The 18,434-nt window shown below is 46.1% G+C and overlaps 1 protein-coding gene across 1 annotated transcript in view; it reads right to left on the reverse strand.

Moving 5' to 3' along the window:
- The window catches only part of LOC138638117 (probable cation-transporting ATPase 13A4), a 627,752-nt gene that overhangs the window by 425,574 nt on the left and 183,744 nt on the right, over positions 1-18,434 (reverse strand). The gene's annotated exons all lie outside the window — the stretch shown is intronic.

An 18,434-nucleotide genomic window follows, 5' to 3' on the forward strand; every position in this document is an offset into this window, starting at 1 on the left:
GGTTAAAAGTTGACCAGCAATTTCTCATTTTTACAACACCATTTCTTTTTAAGGACCACATCACATTTGAAGTCATTTTGAGGGGTCTATATGATAGAAAATATCCAAGTGTGACACCGTTCTAAAAACTGCACCCCTCAAGGTTCTCAAAACCACATTCAAGAAGTTTATTAACCCTTTACGTGCTTCACAGGAATTGAAACAATGTGGAAGGAAAAAATGAACATTTAACTTTTTTTTGCAAACATTTTACTTCAGAACCATTTTTTTTATTTTCACAAGTGTAAAAACAGAAATTAAACCATATGTTTTGTTGAGCAATTTCTCCTAAATATGACGATACCACATATGTGGGGGTAAACCACTGTTTCGGCGCACCGCAGAGCTTGGAAGTGAAGGAGCGCCATTTGACTTTTTCAATGCAGAATTGGCAGGAATTGAGATTGGATGCCATGTCACATTTAGAGAGCCCCTGATGTGCCTAAACAGTGGAAACCTCCCACAAGTGACACCATTTTGGAAAGTAGACCCCTTCAGGAACTTATCTAGATGTGTGGTGAGCACTTTGATCCCCCAAGTGCTTCACACAAGTTTATAACGTAGAGCCATGAAAATAAAAAATCGCATTTGTTTACACAAAAATGATTTTTTCACCCACAAATTCTTATTTTCACAAGGATAACAGGAGAAATTAGAACACACAAGTTGTTTTGCAATTTCTCCTGAGTACGTCAATACCCCATATGTGGGGGTAAACCACTGTTTGGGCGCACCGCAGAGCTTGGAAGAGAAGGAGTGTCGTTTTACTTTTTTAATGTAGAATTGGCTGGAATTGAGATCGGACGCCATGTCGCGTTTGGAGAGCCCCTGATGTGCCTAAACAGTGGAAACCCTTCACAATTGACACCATTTTGGAAACTAGACCCCTTAAGGAACTTATCTAGATGTGTTGTGAGCACTTTAAACCTCCAGGTGCTTCACAGAAGTCTATAACGTAGAGCCGTGAAAATAAAAAATCACATTTTTTCTACAAAAATGATCTTTTTGCCACAATTTTTTATTTTCACAAGGGTAACAGGAAAACTTAGACCACAAAAGTTGTTGTGCACTTTCTCCTGAGTACGTCAATACCCCATATGTGGGGGTAAACCACTGTTTGGGCGCACCGCAGAGCTTGGAAGTGAAGGAGTGCCGTTTTACTTTTTTGATGTACAATTGGCTGGAATTGAGATCGGACGCCATGTCGCGTTTGGAAAGCCCCTGATGTGCCTAAAGAGTATAAACCCCAACAAGTGACCCCATTTTCGAAACTAGACCCCCCATGGAACTTATCTAGATGTGTGGTGAGAACTTTGAATGCCCAAGTGCTTCACAGAAGTTTAGAATGCAGAGTCGTGAAAATAAAATAAAAAAATTCCACAATAAAGATTTTTAGCCCCCAAGTTTTTATTTTCACAAGGGTAGCAAGAGAAATTGGACCCCAAAAGTTGTTATCCAATTTGTCCTGAGTAAGCTGATGCCCCATATGTGGGGTTAACCACTGTTTGGGCACACGGCAGAGCTCGGAAGGGAAGGAGCGCCGTTTTGGAATGCAGACTATGATAGAATGGTCTGTGGGCTATATGTTGCATTTGCAGAGACCCTGATGTACCTAAACAGTAGTAATTCCCCACAAATGACCCCATTTTGGAAACTAGACCCCCCAAGGAACTTACATAGATGTGTGGTGAGAACTTTGAATGCCCAAGTGCTTCACAGAAGTTTATAATGCAGAGTAGTGAAAATAAAAAATATTTTTTTTCCACAAAAAAGATTTTGTAGCCCCCAAGTTTTTATTTTCACAAGGGTAAAAGGAGAAATTGGACCCCAAAAGTTGTTGTCCAATTTATCCCGAGTACGCTAATGCCCCATATGTCGGGGTAACCCACTGTGTGGGCGCACGGCAGAGCTCAGAAGGGCGGGAGCAACATTTGACTTTTTGAGCGCAAATTGGCTGTCATGTTTGGAGACCCCCTGATGTACCTAAACAGTGGAAACCCCCCAATTCTAACCCCAACACACCCCTAACCCTAATCCCAACCCGATCCATAATCCTAATCACAACCCTAACGATAATCACAACCCTAACCCCAACACAACCCTAATGTCAACCCTAACCATAACCCTAATCAAAACCCTAAATCCAACACACCCCTAATCCTAATCCGACGCATTGCGATGGCCCCGTACCGACGCTAGTGTGAAAGAAGCTTAACTCTAAATTTAGCCCCAACCCTAACCCTAAATTTAGCCCCAACGCTAACCCTAAATTTAGCCCCAACCCTAACCTTAACCCTAAATTTAGCCCCAACCCTAACCCTAACCCTAATTTTAGCCCCAACTGCTTTCTCCTGCCGGCAGATGGCAACAGATGGCAGGCGCACTGTGCATGCGCCTGCCATTTTGTTTCCCGATGAAGACGCCGGTGGGCAGGAGAGGACGCAGGAGGACCCAGGGACACCACTGAGTATAATAGGGTCCCCGAATCCCCCTATTTCTCTGTCCTCTGATGTGCGATCACATCAGAGGATAGAAAATTACACATCGCTTTTTTTTGTGACCGCCGGTAAACAGTTAATTACCGGCGATCGCAAAACAGGGGTCAGTAAAACCGATCCCGACCATGTTCTTTGGGGTCTCGGCTACCCCCGGCAGCTGAAACCCCAAAGATCCTCCAGGTGCCAGATGGCGGGCGCACTGCTCATGCGCCCGCCTTTTTTTTGCCGGAAAAAGATGGCGGCACCCATCGGGAGCGACGAGGAGCACCGGGGAAGACAGGTATCGGGGGGCTATCGGGACTCCATTTCTCTGTCCGATAAATGGTTAATTACCGGCGAGCGCAACTCGGGGGTCGGTAAACCCCCCCCGAATCATGTTCTCTGGGGTTTCGGCTACCCCCGGCAACCGAGACCCCAGAGAAAATCCAACTCTGGGGGGCACTATTTACTTTTTCCACAGCGCCGTTAATTAACGGCGCTGTGGTTTAAGTGCCCTTAACTGCCGCCGTTAAAAGGCGTATCGGCAGTCGTTAAGGGGTTAATGTTGTTTATCCTGTCAACCAGTAAGCTATTCTAAATTCAGACATGAAAGGAGAATAGGAACTGAGCTTGTACCATTTGGGATAGAGAAACCAACATATCCCAACAGAGACTTAATCAGGTTAAACTTTAGGACATACTAACTTTTGGTCACAAGTAATTATTATAACACAACACTATGGCACTGGTAGCTAACTTATTATGTGCTTTACTGTGTTACATCTGGTCCGGTCTTTGTACCTTCGCAAGGTCCCCAATGGAACTCTCGGTCTGTGCCAGCTCCATGCTGTCCTGATACAGCCTCTTCTTCCCTTCTTCCGCTGCTTCCTGGCGCTCAGTCAGCAGGTTCTCGGGCCGAGAGCTTAGGTTGCGCACGCGCTCGCTTCCGGTCTCTTAAAGAGACAGCGCACATTTTAAAAAATGCTTCTGACTAAGCACTATTTCTAGCGCCTCAACCATAGGGAGGGTGCTGGAGCAACAAGTATCCACTGTTGCTTACTTCCAGTTCCTGCTAGCATGTGCTTCTGTTTCTGAAGTTCTCTGCCAGTGCTCCGCTTATACTGTTTGTCTCCATAGACTATCTGCTACCCGTTACCTGGCTTTCCTAGACAACCTCTGATCTGCCTACTCCAGTTCCGTCTCCTCCCGCCATTCAGTCACCCGTACCTCTGGAAAACATCAGTATTGCCGTAACCAGCTTCTACCCGTACCCCCAGTACCCACCGGTTAGCTCTACATCAGCTGCTAACCCTGCTAGTCCGTCTGTCCCGCTGGGTCAGCTACCACGTGTCTGGGGTCTAACTGGAGGTAGCACCCGTGTCCCCCAGGCATCCCATTCTGACCCTGTTCGAGGGGTCTTACCACAGGTGTTTGGGGCTCACGCAGTCACGCCTCCTTTGGAGCCCCCCGGTCCCAAGGTTCCACGTTAAATTACAATAAAAACGAATGTGATCTTCAACATCTGTGCCTCCGTATCCATTTGTTACATACTGCTTTACAGGATATCAGGACTGCAAGCAGCACCTTCTATAGGAATGCAGAACCACAGGTTGTTTTACAGTTCATTTGTAACTACCTTGTTCTTCTTACAACTCAGCTCATATCACAGCTGCCTTATATCTTCTTCCATTGGGGTTACAAGTAGTATGGACATCATGAGTCAGTCGCAGCTGTGGCCTAAACTACCCAGGGATGCACCAATTTCTTCCCATCAGAAAACATACACCTACCATGGTGGCCAATTTTTAACACTAGTACATAAATGTAATGCATACAATAGTCCTTGTGATAATAATACTATATACACATAGAGCTTAACATGTCTTCGTCCCTGCCAAAAACACATTAACTCTAACTATAATCATAATAAAGGGTACAGTGTTAGAAATTCGAATTCATCAACTTCACTAAGTTTCCCCCCCACAAAAATGATTTATAGTGAATAAATTCATGATAATCTCAATAGTAAAAACATTATAAGTGCTTGGAAAATACTTGTTGGGGAGAGGAGAGAGAGAGAAAGATCCCTACTGACCATAAGAGCTTACACTCTACAGTAGAGAAAGAGGATCCCGTTAACCTTAAGAGCTTATACTCTACAGTAGAGAGAGAGGACCCTGCTGACCATACAGTGGCATTTTTTTGTGTTTTGCTACCTCATAACTTACAATTTCACTGGTTTCTTTTGAGGGTTTGCTTCAGTTCATGTAAAGTAAATGCCTACAAGTGTGAACATTTGGTTTTCTTTTCATTGTGAAGACAACAACTTGGACAAAATAACTGAAAACTTCAGTGTGCATAACTATACTCCCACTAAAGTCAGTACTTTAAAGTGCCTCCTTTTACAGAAATTATAACTTTAAGTCACTTTGGAGAAGTCTTTTTCACGTAGAGATGAGCAAATTTGATCAGGTCCCTGCTTATTCAGCAAGCTATAGCACTTACCAAATAAGCTGCAGAGGGAACGGCTTCACTGCTATGTTTTACGGCTGTGTGACAGTCACAACACATGCATGGATAGCCTGTTTGTTGGGCTCTCCATTCATGGATTGTGACTGTTACCTAGCCATGACACATGCAGCTGTGGAGCTGAACTGATCAGGCAGCGCACTCCATGTGTCTGGGTTCCCTCTGCCACTTACTCGGTAAGCGCTATAGCTTACCGAATAAGCAGGGACCTCATCAAATTCTCTCATCTTTATTTATCAGCTTTCTACTTCTCAGTACTGGGATTTTTGTCAATTCCTCAAGGCAAAACTGTGTCAGCTCTTTTAAGCTACATGGTTTTGTCTGGTGAACAGCAATCTTCAAGTCTGACCACAAATTCACAATAGAATTAAGGGCTTTGACTTATCCACTCCAAAACATGTACAAGTTTCCCATTAAACTACTTGGTTATTGCTTTAGCAGTATGCTTTGGGTCATTGTCTTATTGAAAGGTGAACCACCATCCCAGTCTCAAATCATTGACAAACTTAAACAGGTTTTGCTCAAGAATATCCCTGTATTTCATACTGTCCATCTTCCATTCAAATTGGACCATTTTCCTGGTCCCTCCTGCCTAAAAACATCCCCACAGCATGATGCTGCCACCACCACGTATCACTGTAGGGATGATGTTCTTGGGGTGATGAGCTGTGTTGGTTTGTCACCAGACATAGTGTTTACATTTATCACCAAAAAGTTCTATTTTGGTCTCATCTGACCACAGCAACTTCCTCCATACATTTGGGAGTCCGTCACATGTCTTTTGGCAAACTCAAAACAAGCATAATTTTTGTGCAGTTATATGGGCAGATGCTCCAGTCTCTGCTTGGGAACTCTAGAGCTCCTTTAGGGTTATCTTTAGAGTCTTTGCTGACTCTGATTAATGCCCTCCTTACCCAGGCTGAGAGAATTTTGGTGGGCAGCTGTCACTGGTGTGTCAGGTGTGACAGACAGTCATCCTGGACTCAGCTGTAGAAGGTCTTTGTGATTAGCTCAAGCACTGTCTTGATTTTTGATTCTCTAATATGGAGCAATATCCCTCTCCCTTTAGGACCAAATGGTTACCTCCACCTTCTGCTGCTAATTAGACACCTCTGTTGAAGGTTTATATTAATTCTGTATCTGCAGCATGCTGCTGGTGTTAGCTCTTATATGTCTCTGTCTAGTTGTATGTACTAACAGTAGGTAAGTTCCCTCTCAGAGGACGCTTGGAGGATTGCTGGCATGATATCTCAGTTGTCTTTTCAAGCTAAGTGTCCCCTTGTTTGTCTGCCCTCTTTGTTTTTAGTTGTAGTGGGGACTGACTAGTAGAGTTGAGCAACTTTTACTTTTTTAGGATCGAGTCGGGTTTCGCGAAACCTGACTTTGTCAAAAGTCGGGTCGGGTGAAATCGGCTGATTATTGCAAAAAGTCTGGGCCGACCGAAACACGAAACCCAGTGCAAGTCAATGGGGAATCAAAGTCGGCAGTAAGTGGAGGACAGGAAAACACCTACAGTGCCCATTTTAATGACAAAAACATCAATTCTTATTTCTTAAGCTTGTCAATCTTAATTTACTTTATAATAATAGTTAGGCATTGAAAACAGGGGGTCATTTGGCTAAAGTTGTGGGGTGATAGGGCTGGCTCAAGATTTTCGTGGGCCCAGGAAATGTGGAACACGTCACGGCGGTGGAGCAGGGAGAGGTAAGTATTTCAACATTGCAAGTGCTGTGATCTAGAGCAAGCAGGGGGGCTCACTCGTTGGCACTGGCACAGGGCCCCTCATAGTACGGCGGTGTGTTTGACAGCGGGTGGCGCCTTCCACTGCCAGAGACACTTTTGCGTACTATGAGGGGCCTTGTGCTAGTGCCAACGAGTATGCCCCCCACCTGATGAAGCAACCTGCACTTTCATCTGCATCTTCCTCTTTGTCCCTGTGTAAGGTGGTATAGTAAGCAGGAAGGGGAACCTGACTTTCAGCAGGGTCAGTTTCTGGCTGTGTAGAGTACAAGAGGAATGTAGTGGTCTGGGTCAATGTACCGGCAGACTCATCTAGCAGTGGCTGGGCAATGGGCAGGATGAGGAGGAAACACAGATATAGGCCCAAAATAAAAAAGTAGGCTAAAAGCAGTTCAAAATTGGTAACAGGACTAAAAAGGCGGCATTGCTTTGTTCAGCGGAGGACAACTGTAATGAGAGGCTGACACAGATAGTGGGCCCAAAAAAGTAAGTAAGCTAAATGCAGTTCAAAATTGCTAACAGGACTAAACTGGCAGCATTGCTTTTTTCAGTGGAGGACAACTGTAATGAGAGGCTGACACAGTTAGTAAGCCCAAAAAAGTAAGTAGGCTAAATGCAGTTCAAAACTGGTAACAGGACTAAACAGGCGGCATTGCTTTATTCAGTGGAGGACAACTGTAATGAGTGGCTGACACAATTAGTAGGCCCAAATAATAAAGTGGGCTAAATGTCTGCCAAAAAATTGTTCATAAATAAACAGGTGGCATAGCTAGGTACAGGGGTGGGCTCCTCTGCTGAGTAGCAGACAGTGGTAGTTGGCGCAAAGTATTGACTGGTCTAAATGGAGGACAGGGCCCCTATATATTTTAACTATCATCTATCATTTCAACAAATTTGTATTGGCAGTGTCATTGAAAGATTTAACAGCACAGACTACACAGTGGTGGAGCAGGGAGAGGTAAGTATTGCAAGTGGTAGAGCACTGTTCGAGCTGGGGAGGAACACTCTCTCGTGGTACTGGCACAGGGCCCCTCATATTACGATGGTGTGTCTGACGTTGGCTGTGCACCACTACCGTCAGAGACACTTCATTGTTCTATGAGGGACCCTGTGCCAGTGCCGTCGCCCAAGAGTGGGCACACCCATCTGTCCAGGCAAATGGCACTCACACGGGTGCTTGCGCCAAGTGGTGACCACGGCCATGTGGGAAGAGTCAGCTCATTTAGGGAGGTATAAAAATGGCCTATGGTGGACATTCAGTAGCTGCAAATGGAGGAATTGGAGCAGTCAGTAAGAGGAGGCCAAAAGCAAGACATTTTTCAGGCAAGCTACGCGTCAGCAGGGGAAGGTGGGGCAAAATAATTTGAAATCCATAATTGGTTAATTTTAATGAAGGTTAGATCATCAACATTTCCAGTAGCCAGACGTGTCCTTTTTTCGGTCAGTATTGAACCAGCAGCACTGAAGACTCTTTCTGATAGCACACTAGCAGCAGGGCAAGCGAGCTCCTGTAATGCATATTCTGCCAATTCAGGCCAGGTGTCTATTTTAGATGCCCAGTAATCAAAGGGGAATGACCTGTGAGGGAGAACATCGATAAGGGAGGAAAAATAGTTCATAACTAGTGTTGAGCATTCCGATACCGCAAGTATCGGGTATCGGCCGATACTTGCGGTATCGGAATTCCGATACCGAGATCCGATATTTTTGTGATATCGGGTATCGGTATCGAAAGTGTAAAATAAAGAATTAAAATAAAAAATATTGTTATATTCACCTCTCCGGCGGCCCCTGGACATCAGCGCGAGGAACCGGCGTCCGGCACGGCTTCTTTGTTCAAAATGAGCGCCTTTAGGACCTGCGGAATGACGTCGAGGCTTCTGATTGGTCGCGTGCCGCCCATGTGACCGCCACGCGACCAATCAGAAGCCGCGACGTCATTCCTCAGATAAATTCCTAGAATGATCGCCTTAAGGACCTGAGGAATGACGTCGCGGCTTCTGATTGGTCGCGTGGCGGTCACATGGGCGGCACGCGACCAATCCGAAGCCGCGACGTCATTCCGCAGGTCCTAAAGGCGCTCATTTTGAACAAAGAAGCCGTGCCGGACGCCGGTTCCTCGCGCTGATGTCCAGGGGCCGCCGGAGAGGTGAATATAACAATATTTTTTATTTTAATTCTTTATTTTACACTTTAATATGGATCCCAGGGCCTGAAGGAGAGTTTCCTCTCCTTCAGACCCTGGGAACCATGAGGATACCTTCCGATACTTGGTGTCCCATTGACTTGTATTGGTATCGGATATCGGTATCGGCGATATCCGATACTTTTCGGGTATCGGCCGATACTATCCGATACCGATACTTTCAAGTATCGGACGGTATCGCTCAACACTATTCATAACCATACTTGACAAATGCTGTCTCCTGTCACTTTGAATCCATGCAGCAGTACCTATCGTGTCTGTGGTCATATTGAAATCACTCCACAACCTGGTCATAAAACCCCTCTGTCCAATGCCACTTCGGGTTTGTGCACCTCTAACACCTCTGCCATGTTGCTCCCTACAGGTCGTGTGAGAACCATCACCGCCTCTGTGTGCTGGGAATGCCTGAACCAAACATTCTACAAGATTTGCTTGTTTGGTAGCCAATATTTGCTCAAGGTTCTCATGTGGCATGATATTTTGTAATTTTTCTTTATATCGTGGATCCAGGAGGCAGGCCAACCAGTAATCGTCATCGGTCATCATTTTGATAATGCGGGGGTCCCTTTTTAGGATACGCAAGGCATACTCACCCATGTGGGCCAATGTTCCAGGTGTCAATTCACTGCTTGTGCTGGTTTGATTAGCACTTAATTGCAAATTAACATCACTTGTGTCCCGCAAAACCCGGTACCTGACCTTGCAACGCCACCAGTTTCTATTGCCCCCTGAGAAGCATCCTCCTCCCATAAATATTCATCCCCATCATCCTCCTCCTCTTCGTCCGCCACCTCGTCCAGGAGAGTTCACTGAGCAGACAATGGCTGACTGTCATCAAGGCTTCCCTCCTCCTCGGCTGCAGATGCCTGCTCCTTAATTTCATCAAACTGCATCAGCAGACGCATTTGTGGGATGCTCATGCTTATGATGGCGTCGTCTGCACTTACCAGCCGTGTGCATTCCTCAAAACACTGAAGGACTTGACAGAGGCCTTGAAGCTTCGACCACTGCACAGCAGACAACTCCATGTTTGCCATCCTACTGCCTGCCCGTGTATGTGTATCCTCCCACAAGTAAATTAAAGCATTCGCACAGCATCTGAAGCATGTGCAGTGTGGAGTTCCACCTTGTTACAATGTCGATTATTAGGCGGTGCTGGGGAAGATTCAGCAATCGCTGATGTTTCAGCATACGGTTGGAGTGTATGGGCGATCGGCGGATGTGCGAGCAAAGTCTTCGCACCTTCAGGAGCAGGGCTGGTAACCCCGGATAATTTTTCAGGAAGCACTGCACCACCAGTTTCAAGGTGTGAGCCAGGCAAGGTATGTGTTTCATTTCTGAAAGGGCTATGTCAGCAAAAAAATTCATTCCGTTATCACTGACTACCTTGCCTGCCTCAAGATGTACACTGCCCAGCCATGACTGAGTTTCTTGCTGCAAGTACTCGGGAAGTACTTCCACGGTGTGTCTGTTGTTACCCAAACACTTCATTTCTAACACAGCTTGCTGACGCTTACCGCTAGCTGTTCGATAATGGGACACCTCATATGCAACACTGGCAGCTGCGGATGGAGTGGTCGTGCGACTGCGTTCTGTGGATGAGCTTTCACTTCTGGAGGAGGAGGAGGAGGGGTGGGGAATGCCTACAGCCAACTGTTTCCTAGACCGTGGGCTAGGCAGAACTGTCCCACTATGGCTGTCCCCTGTGGACCCTGCATCCACCACATTAACCCAGTGTGCCGTGATGTACACGTACCATCCCTGGCCATGCCTACTGGTCCATGCATCTGTTGTGAGGTGCACCTTTCTACTGACTGATTGCCTCAGTGCAATGCAGTCTTTGACATGCTGGTGGAGGGCTGGGATGGCTTTTCTTGCAAAGAAGTGTCGACTGGGTAGGTCATAGCGTGGTAATGCATAGGCCATCAGGGCTTTGAAAGCTTCACTTTCAACCAACCGGTAGGGCATCATCTCTAACGAGAGTAGTCTAGCAATGTGGGCATTCAAACCATGTGTACGCGGATGAGAGGATGAGTACTTTCTTTTCCTAACGAGAGTCTCTTGCAGGGTGAGCTGGACTGGAGAGCTGCATATGGTGGAACTAGCGGGGCTGGTGGTGGACATGGCACATTGAGAGAGGGATTGTGATGGTATTCTTGATGTTGGCCTACATACAGTGTTTCCTACCAAGAACCTTGTGATTCCCTTACTGCTTTGGCCTTGCGACGATACCTCTACATTTGCTGCTGGTGGTGCCCTAACCGGTGGACTTACAGTGAGGGAAGCAAGTGGCGTTGCTGACTACCTTCATTCTGAGCAGGTGCACCAACGGTACGGGACGTTAGGTAGTTAGTCCAGGCTTGCAAGTGCTTGCTGGTTAAATGTCTAAGCATGCTCGTTGTATTTAAATTTTAGAGATTCTTCCCTCTGCTAAAGGTCTTTGAGCATTTCTTACAGATAACTTTGCACTGATCATTCGGGTCTTGGTTAAAAAATTGCCACACTACACTCTTCCTACTACGGAACACCTTTTCAGGCATTGCACGATGTGCTACTTTCACCGGATGGCCGCGCTGTCCTAAAACTGTTTTTGTTTTTAACAAATGTTTTTGGCCAGATACGGGCCTGCCAGATGAAAGCTGTTGCAAGGTAGATGGCTGCTGCGGATCATCCTCCTTCGCTTCTGAGCTACTGGCAGCGGCACCCTCTTCCCCCAATGGCTACCAATCTGGGTCAACAACTGGGTCATCTATCACCTCCTCTTCAATGTCATGTGCACCTTCCTCTGTGTCACCATGTAAGGTGCTATAGCGTTCAGAACGGGGCACCATAGTCTCATCAGGGTCAGATTCTGGCTCAGTACACTGCGAGGGCAATGTAGTGATCTGAGTCAATGGAACAGCATAATAATCTAGCTGTGGCTGTGCATCAGTGCACTCCATGTCCGATTCATCTTGTAATGGGCTGTTAACAATTTCCCTTTCTAACCCATGCACGGTATGTGTAAAGAGCTCCATGGAGTAAACTGTAGTGTCGCCTGCCGCATCCTTCACTTTTGGTTTGGGTGAAGGACACAAGGAAGCGACTTGTTCCTGACCGGGAGCATCCACTGACGACTCGCTGCTTTTATATTTGGAACTTTCTGAAGAGGAGGCGAAAGAGCTAGAGGCTGAGTCAGCAAAGAAAGCTAAAACTTTTTCCAGCTGCTCCAGCTTTAAAAGCTGTTTCCCTACTCCCAGATAAGGGAGCCTTCGAGGCCTTGTGTAGCCAGACGATGACGCTGGCTCAACACCTCGAGCCTTAGGTGCTATTTTGTTTTTCCCACTATCACCAGATGCTCCACCACCACCACCACCATCAGTACCAGCTGGCAAAGACCTCCCACGCCCTCTTCCACCAGACTTCCTCATTTTTGGGAAAATCTAACCAAAATAACAACCGTTATATGGTACTGTAAAACTAGGTAGAAGGTGTATATAAACTTGTTGAGGATTTAAATCTCCCTTTTTTTTTGGTAGACTGCACCAAAATTCAGGCCCAGGGTATAACACTACACAATGTATGTGGCAGAACGTGGCTGGCTGATATATGACAAACTAACAGAACTGACGTAGATCCACTTTGTGAGAATTTAAATCTCCCTTTTTTGGGGGGAGACTGCACCAAAACTCAGGCCCAGTGTATAACACTACTACACACCCTCTGTAGTCCCGTTAGCGGTGTCTGGATCTTGTTTTTTCTATTGTGAAATTTCTCATCATGCGTACCAAAAGCGCAAACGCAGGAAAAAATACATGTAAACGCGTTCAAACGCGGCGTTTTTTTAACCGCATGCGACAACGCATGCATCTAAAAAACGCAGCGTTTGTATGCGGTTACATGCGTTTTTTTCACCACTTGCGGATGCATTTTAAACGCTGTGGATTTAAACGAAAATGTGAAACTAGCCTAACAGAACTGACGTAGATCCACTTTGTGACAATTTAAATCTCCCTTTTTTTGGGGGGAGACTGCATCAAAACTCAGGCCCAGTTTATTACACTACACAATGTCAGTGGCAGAACGTTGCTGGCTGATATACAACAAACTAACAGAACTGACGTAGATCCACTTTGTGACAATTTAAATCTCCCTTTTTTGGGAGGAGACTGCACCAAAACTCAGGCCCAGTGTATAACACTACACAATGTAAGTGGCAGAACGTTGCTGGCTGATATACAACAAACTAACAGAACTGACGTAGATCCACTTTATGACTATTTAAATCTCCCTTTTTTGGGAGGAGACTGCACCAAAACTCAGGCCCAGTGTATAACACTACACAATGTAAGTGGAAGAATGTGGCTGGCTGATATACGACAAACTAACAGAACTGACATAGATCCACTTTGTGACAATTTAAATCTCCCTTTTTTTGGGGGGGAGACTGCACCAAAACTCAGGCCCAGTGTGTAATACTACACAATGTAAGTGGCAGAACGTGGCTGGAAGATATATGACAAACTAACAGAACTGACGTAGATCCACTTTGTGACAATTTGAATCTTCCTTTTTTTGGGGGGGGGACTGCACCAAAACTCAGGCTCAGTGTATTACACTACACAATGTAAGTGGCAGAACGTGGCTGGAAGATATATAAAAAAATACAAGGACTGTAGTACAATTTCAATCTCCCTACAATGATCTCAGGACAAGTATGGCAGCAATAAAAAGGACTGCTGCACACAAAAGTGTGGACAAATAAACAAGATAACTGTGCAGAAAGGAGCAACAGGATTTTTTTCTTTTAAAAAAGCAGTTGGTTTGCACAGCGGCGTACAAACAGCAATGCAGCTATCAGGGAGCCTTATAAGGCAGCCTAATAAGCTACAGAGCTGATGCACAAAAATATAAACTCCACTGTCCCTGCAAAGAAATGGTGGTGTTGGACAGTGGAAATCGCTAGAGCACAAGCAGTTTCGGGGTTAATCTTCCCTCCCTAACTATATCCCTTCTTCTGATGCAGCTGCGGCAACCTCTCCCTATGCTAAGATCGGCAGAAGTAAGATGGCGGTCGGTGTGCACGCCCCTTTATAGCCCCTGTGATGCTGCAGAAAACAAGCCAATCACTGTCATGCCCTTCTCTAAGATGGTGGGGACCGAGACCTATGTCATCACGCTGCCCACATTCTGCATCCTCCTTCATTGGCTGAGAAATGGCGCTGAAAGCGTCATACGAAACGCGACTTTGGTGCGAAGATCGCCGACCTCATGGCCGATCCCACAGTAGGATCGGGTCAGGTTTTAAGAAACCCGACTTTGCCGAAAGTCGGCGATTTTTGAATTCGTCCGATCCGTTTCACTCAACCCTACTGACTAGTGCATACCCCATCCTCTCCCTAACCAGAGCCTATCGCTAGGGCCAGGCAGGGAAATGAAGTCCTGGGCCGCTGGATGCACGCCGCCTCAATCTTCATTACAGCAGTAACGCTGGTTCTCCTATATGCCTGTTGGCTTATGATACACTACACACATTATTAACCCCATACACACTTCCTTGAGAAAGGCAGATGTTGCCGAAACATTGGATATTTGATGTCTGTTGTTCTAGTGCCGACTAATTGTTCTTTTCTTCTTTCAAAGTTCTTTTTATTAACAAAATCAGCATATTACAAACTCTTTCATGAAATAACTGTAACAGGTTATAGTCAACTAAATGAAATCCAGGCATTGTAATCCTCATACAGTTGTGGCCAAAAGTATTGACACCCCTGCAATTCTGTCAGATAATACTCAGTTTCTTCCTGAAAATGACTGCAATCACAAATTCTTTGGTATTATTATCTTCATTTAATTTGTCTTAAATGAAAAAACACAAAAGAGAATGAAGCAAAAAGCAAAACAATGATCATTTCGCACAAAACTCCAAAAATGGGCCAGACTAAAGTATTGGCACCCTCAGCCTGATACTTGGTTGCACAACCTTTAGCCAAAATAACTGCGACCAAATGCCTCCGGTAACCATGAATGAGCTGCTTACAATGCTCTGCTGGAATTTTAGACCATTCTTCTTTGGCAAACTGCTCCAGGTCCCTGATATTTGAAGGGTGCCTTCTCCAAACTGCCATTTTTAGATCTCTCCACAGGTGTTCTATGGGATTCAGGTCTGGACTCATTGCTGGCCACCTTAGAAGTCTCCAGTGCTTTCTCTCAAACCATTTTCTAGTGCTTTTTGAAGTGTGTTTTGGGTCATTGTCCTGCTAGAAGACCCATGACCTCTAAGGGAGACCCAGCTTTCTCACACTGGGCCCTAGAATATGCTGCAAAATTTGTTGGTAGTCTTCAGACTTCATAATGCCATGCACACAGTCAAGCAGTCCAGTGCCAGAGGCAGCAAAGCAACCCCAACACATCAAGGAACCTCCACCAAGTTTGACTGTAGGGACCGTGTTCTTTTCTTTGAATGCCTCTTTTTTTCTCCTGTAAACTTTATGTTGATGCCTTTGCCCAAAAGCTCTACTTTTGTCTCATCTGACCAGAGAATAGTCTTCCAAAACGTTTTAGGCTTTTTCAGGTATGTTTTGGCAAACTCCAGCCTGGCTTTTTTTATGTCTCGGAGTAAGAAGTGGGGTCTTCCTGGGTCTCCTACCATACAGTCCCTTTTCATTCAGACGCCGACGGATAGTACGGGTTGACACTGTTGTACCCTCGGACTGCAGGGCAGCTTGAACTTGTTTGGATGTTAGTCGAGGTTCTTTATCCAACATCCGCATAATCTTCACAGTGCCATGGAGTTTAAACTTCTTGATGACACTGCGCACGGTAGACACAGGAACATTCAGGTCTTTGGAGATGGACTTGTAGCCTTGAGATTACTCATGCTTCCTCACAATTTAGTTTCTCAAGTCCTCAGACAGTTCTTTGGTCTTCTTTCTTTTCTCCATGCTCAATGTGGTACACACAATGACACAGGACAGAGGTTGATTCAACTCTAATCCATGTCAACTGGCTGCAAGTGTGATTTAGTTATTGCCAACACATGTAAGGTGCCACAGGTAAGTTACAGGTGCTGTTAATTACACAAATTAGAGAAGCATCTCATGATTTTTCAAACAGTGCCAATACTTTTGTCCACCCCCTTTTTTATGTTTGGTGTGGAATTATATCCAATTTGGCTTTAGGACAATTCTTTTTGTGTTTTTTCATTTAAGACAAATTAAATGAAGATAATAATAACAAAGAATTTGTGTTTGCAATCATTTTCAGGAAGAAACTGAGTATTATCTGACAGAATTGCAGGGGTGTCAATACTTTTGGCCACAACTGTATATCTGGTATTATTTAACCTAATCCTGCATTATTATGTTTACGGTTATCTTCTTGTTTACAAACATATTTTAACCCCTTAGAGACCGCCGATACGCCTTTTAACGGCGGCCGCTAAGGGTACTTAAACCACAGCGCCGTTAATTAACGGCGCTGTGGAAAAAGTGAATAGCGCCCCCCAGAGTCGGATTTTCTCTGGGGTCTCGGCTGCCGGGGGTAGCCGAGACCCCAGAGAACATGATTCGGGTTTTTTTTTACCCTCCCCGCATTTGCGATCGCCGGTAATTAACCGTTTACCGGCGATCGCAAAAAAAAAAAAAAAGCGATCTCTTTTTAATTTCTCTGTCCTCCGATGTGATCGCACATCGGAGGACAGAGAAAAGGGGTCCCAGGTGGCCCCCCAATACTTACCTATCTCCCCCGGTGCTCCTCGTGGCTCCCGGTGGGCGCCGCCATCTTAAAAATGGCGGGCGCATGCGCAGTGCGCCCGCCGGCCCCGCGAGAATCTTTGGGGTCTCGGCTGCCGGGGGTAGCCGAGACCCCAAAGAGCATGATCGGGGTCGGTTTTACCGACCCCTGGTTTGCGATCGCCGGTAATTAACTGTTTACCGGCGACTGCAAAAAAAAAAAAAAAAGTAAAGTGTAATTCTCTGTCCTCTGATGTGATCGCACATCACAGGACAGAGAAATAGGGGGATTCGGGGACCCTACAATACTCACCTGCGTCCCTGGATCCTCCTGCTGCTCCTCCTGGCCGCCAGCAAAAGAAAATGGTGGGCGCATGCGCAGTGCGCCCGCCATCTGTCTCCATCTGCTGGCCGGCAGGAGAACAGCAGTTGGGGCTAAAATTAGGGTTAGGGTTAGGGGTAGGGTTAGGGGAAGGGTTAGGGCTAGGGTTAGGGTAAGGGGTAGGGTTAGGGTTAAGGGGTAGGGTTAGGGCTAGGGTTAGGGCTAGGGTTAGGGTTAGGGTTAGGGTTAGGGGTAGGGTTAGGGCTAGGGTTAGGGGTAGGGTTAGGGTTAGGGCTAGGGTTAGGGGTAGGGTTAGGGCTAGGGTTAGGGTTAGGGCTAGGGTTAGGGCTAGGGTTAGGGTTAGGGCTAGGGTTAGGGCTAGGGTTAGGGCTAGGGTTAGGGTTGGGGTTAAATTTAGGGTTAGGGTTGGGGCTAAATTTAGGGTTAGGGTTGGGGCTAAATTTAAGGTTAGGCTTCTTTCACACTTACGTCGGTACGGGGCCGTCGCAATGCGTCGGCCCGACATACCGACGCACGTTGTGAAAATTGTGCACAACGTGGGCAGCGGCTGTAGTTTTTCAACGCATCCGCTGCCCAATCTATGTCCTGGGGAGGAGGGGGCGGAGTTACGGCCACGCATGTGCGGTCAGAAATGGCGGATGTGACGTACAAAAAAACGTTTCATTGAACGTTTTTTTGTGCCGACGGTCCGCCAAAACACAAGTGATCCAGTGCACGACGGACGCGACGTGTGGCCATCCGTCACGATCCGTCGGCAATACAAGTCTATGGGCAAAAAACACATCCTGCGGGCACATTTGCAGGATCCATTTCTTGTCCAAAACGACGGATTGCGACGGATGCCAAACGACGCAAGTGTGAAAGTAGCCTTCGGGCTAGGGTTGGGGCTAAAGTTAGGGCTAGGGTTGGGGCTAAAGTTAGGGTTATAGTTGGGATAAGGGTTAGGGTTTGGATTACGGTTGGTATTAGGGTTAAGGTTGGCATTAGGGTTACGCTTGGGATTAGGGTTAGGTTTGGGATTAGGGTTAAGGTTAGGGTTGTGATTAGGGTTAGGGTTAGGGTTGTGATTAGGGGTGTATTGGGATTAGGGTTAGGTTTGAGGTTAGGGTTGAGATTAGGATTAGGGGTATGTTGGATTTAGGGTTTTGATTAGGGTTATGGTTAGGGTTGACATTAGGGTTGTTTTGGGGTAAGGGTTGTGATTATGGTTAGGGTTCGTGATTAGGATTATGGATCAGGTTGGGATTAGGGTTAGGGGTGTGTTGGGGTTATGGTTGGAGCTAGAATTGGGGGGTTTCCACTGTTTAGTTACATCAGGGGGTCTCCAAACACGACAGCCAATTTTGCGCTCAAAAAGTCAAATGGTGCTCCCTCCCTTCTGAGCTCTG

The sequence above is a fragment of the Ranitomeya imitator genome, chromosome 5 (genome assembly GCF_032444005.1).
Source record: "Ranitomeya imitator isolate aRanImi1 chromosome 5, aRanImi1.pri, whole genome shotgun sequence".
Taxonomy (NCBI): domain Eukaryota; kingdom Metazoa; phylum Chordata; class Amphibia; order Anura; family Dendrobatidae; genus Ranitomeya; species Ranitomeya imitator.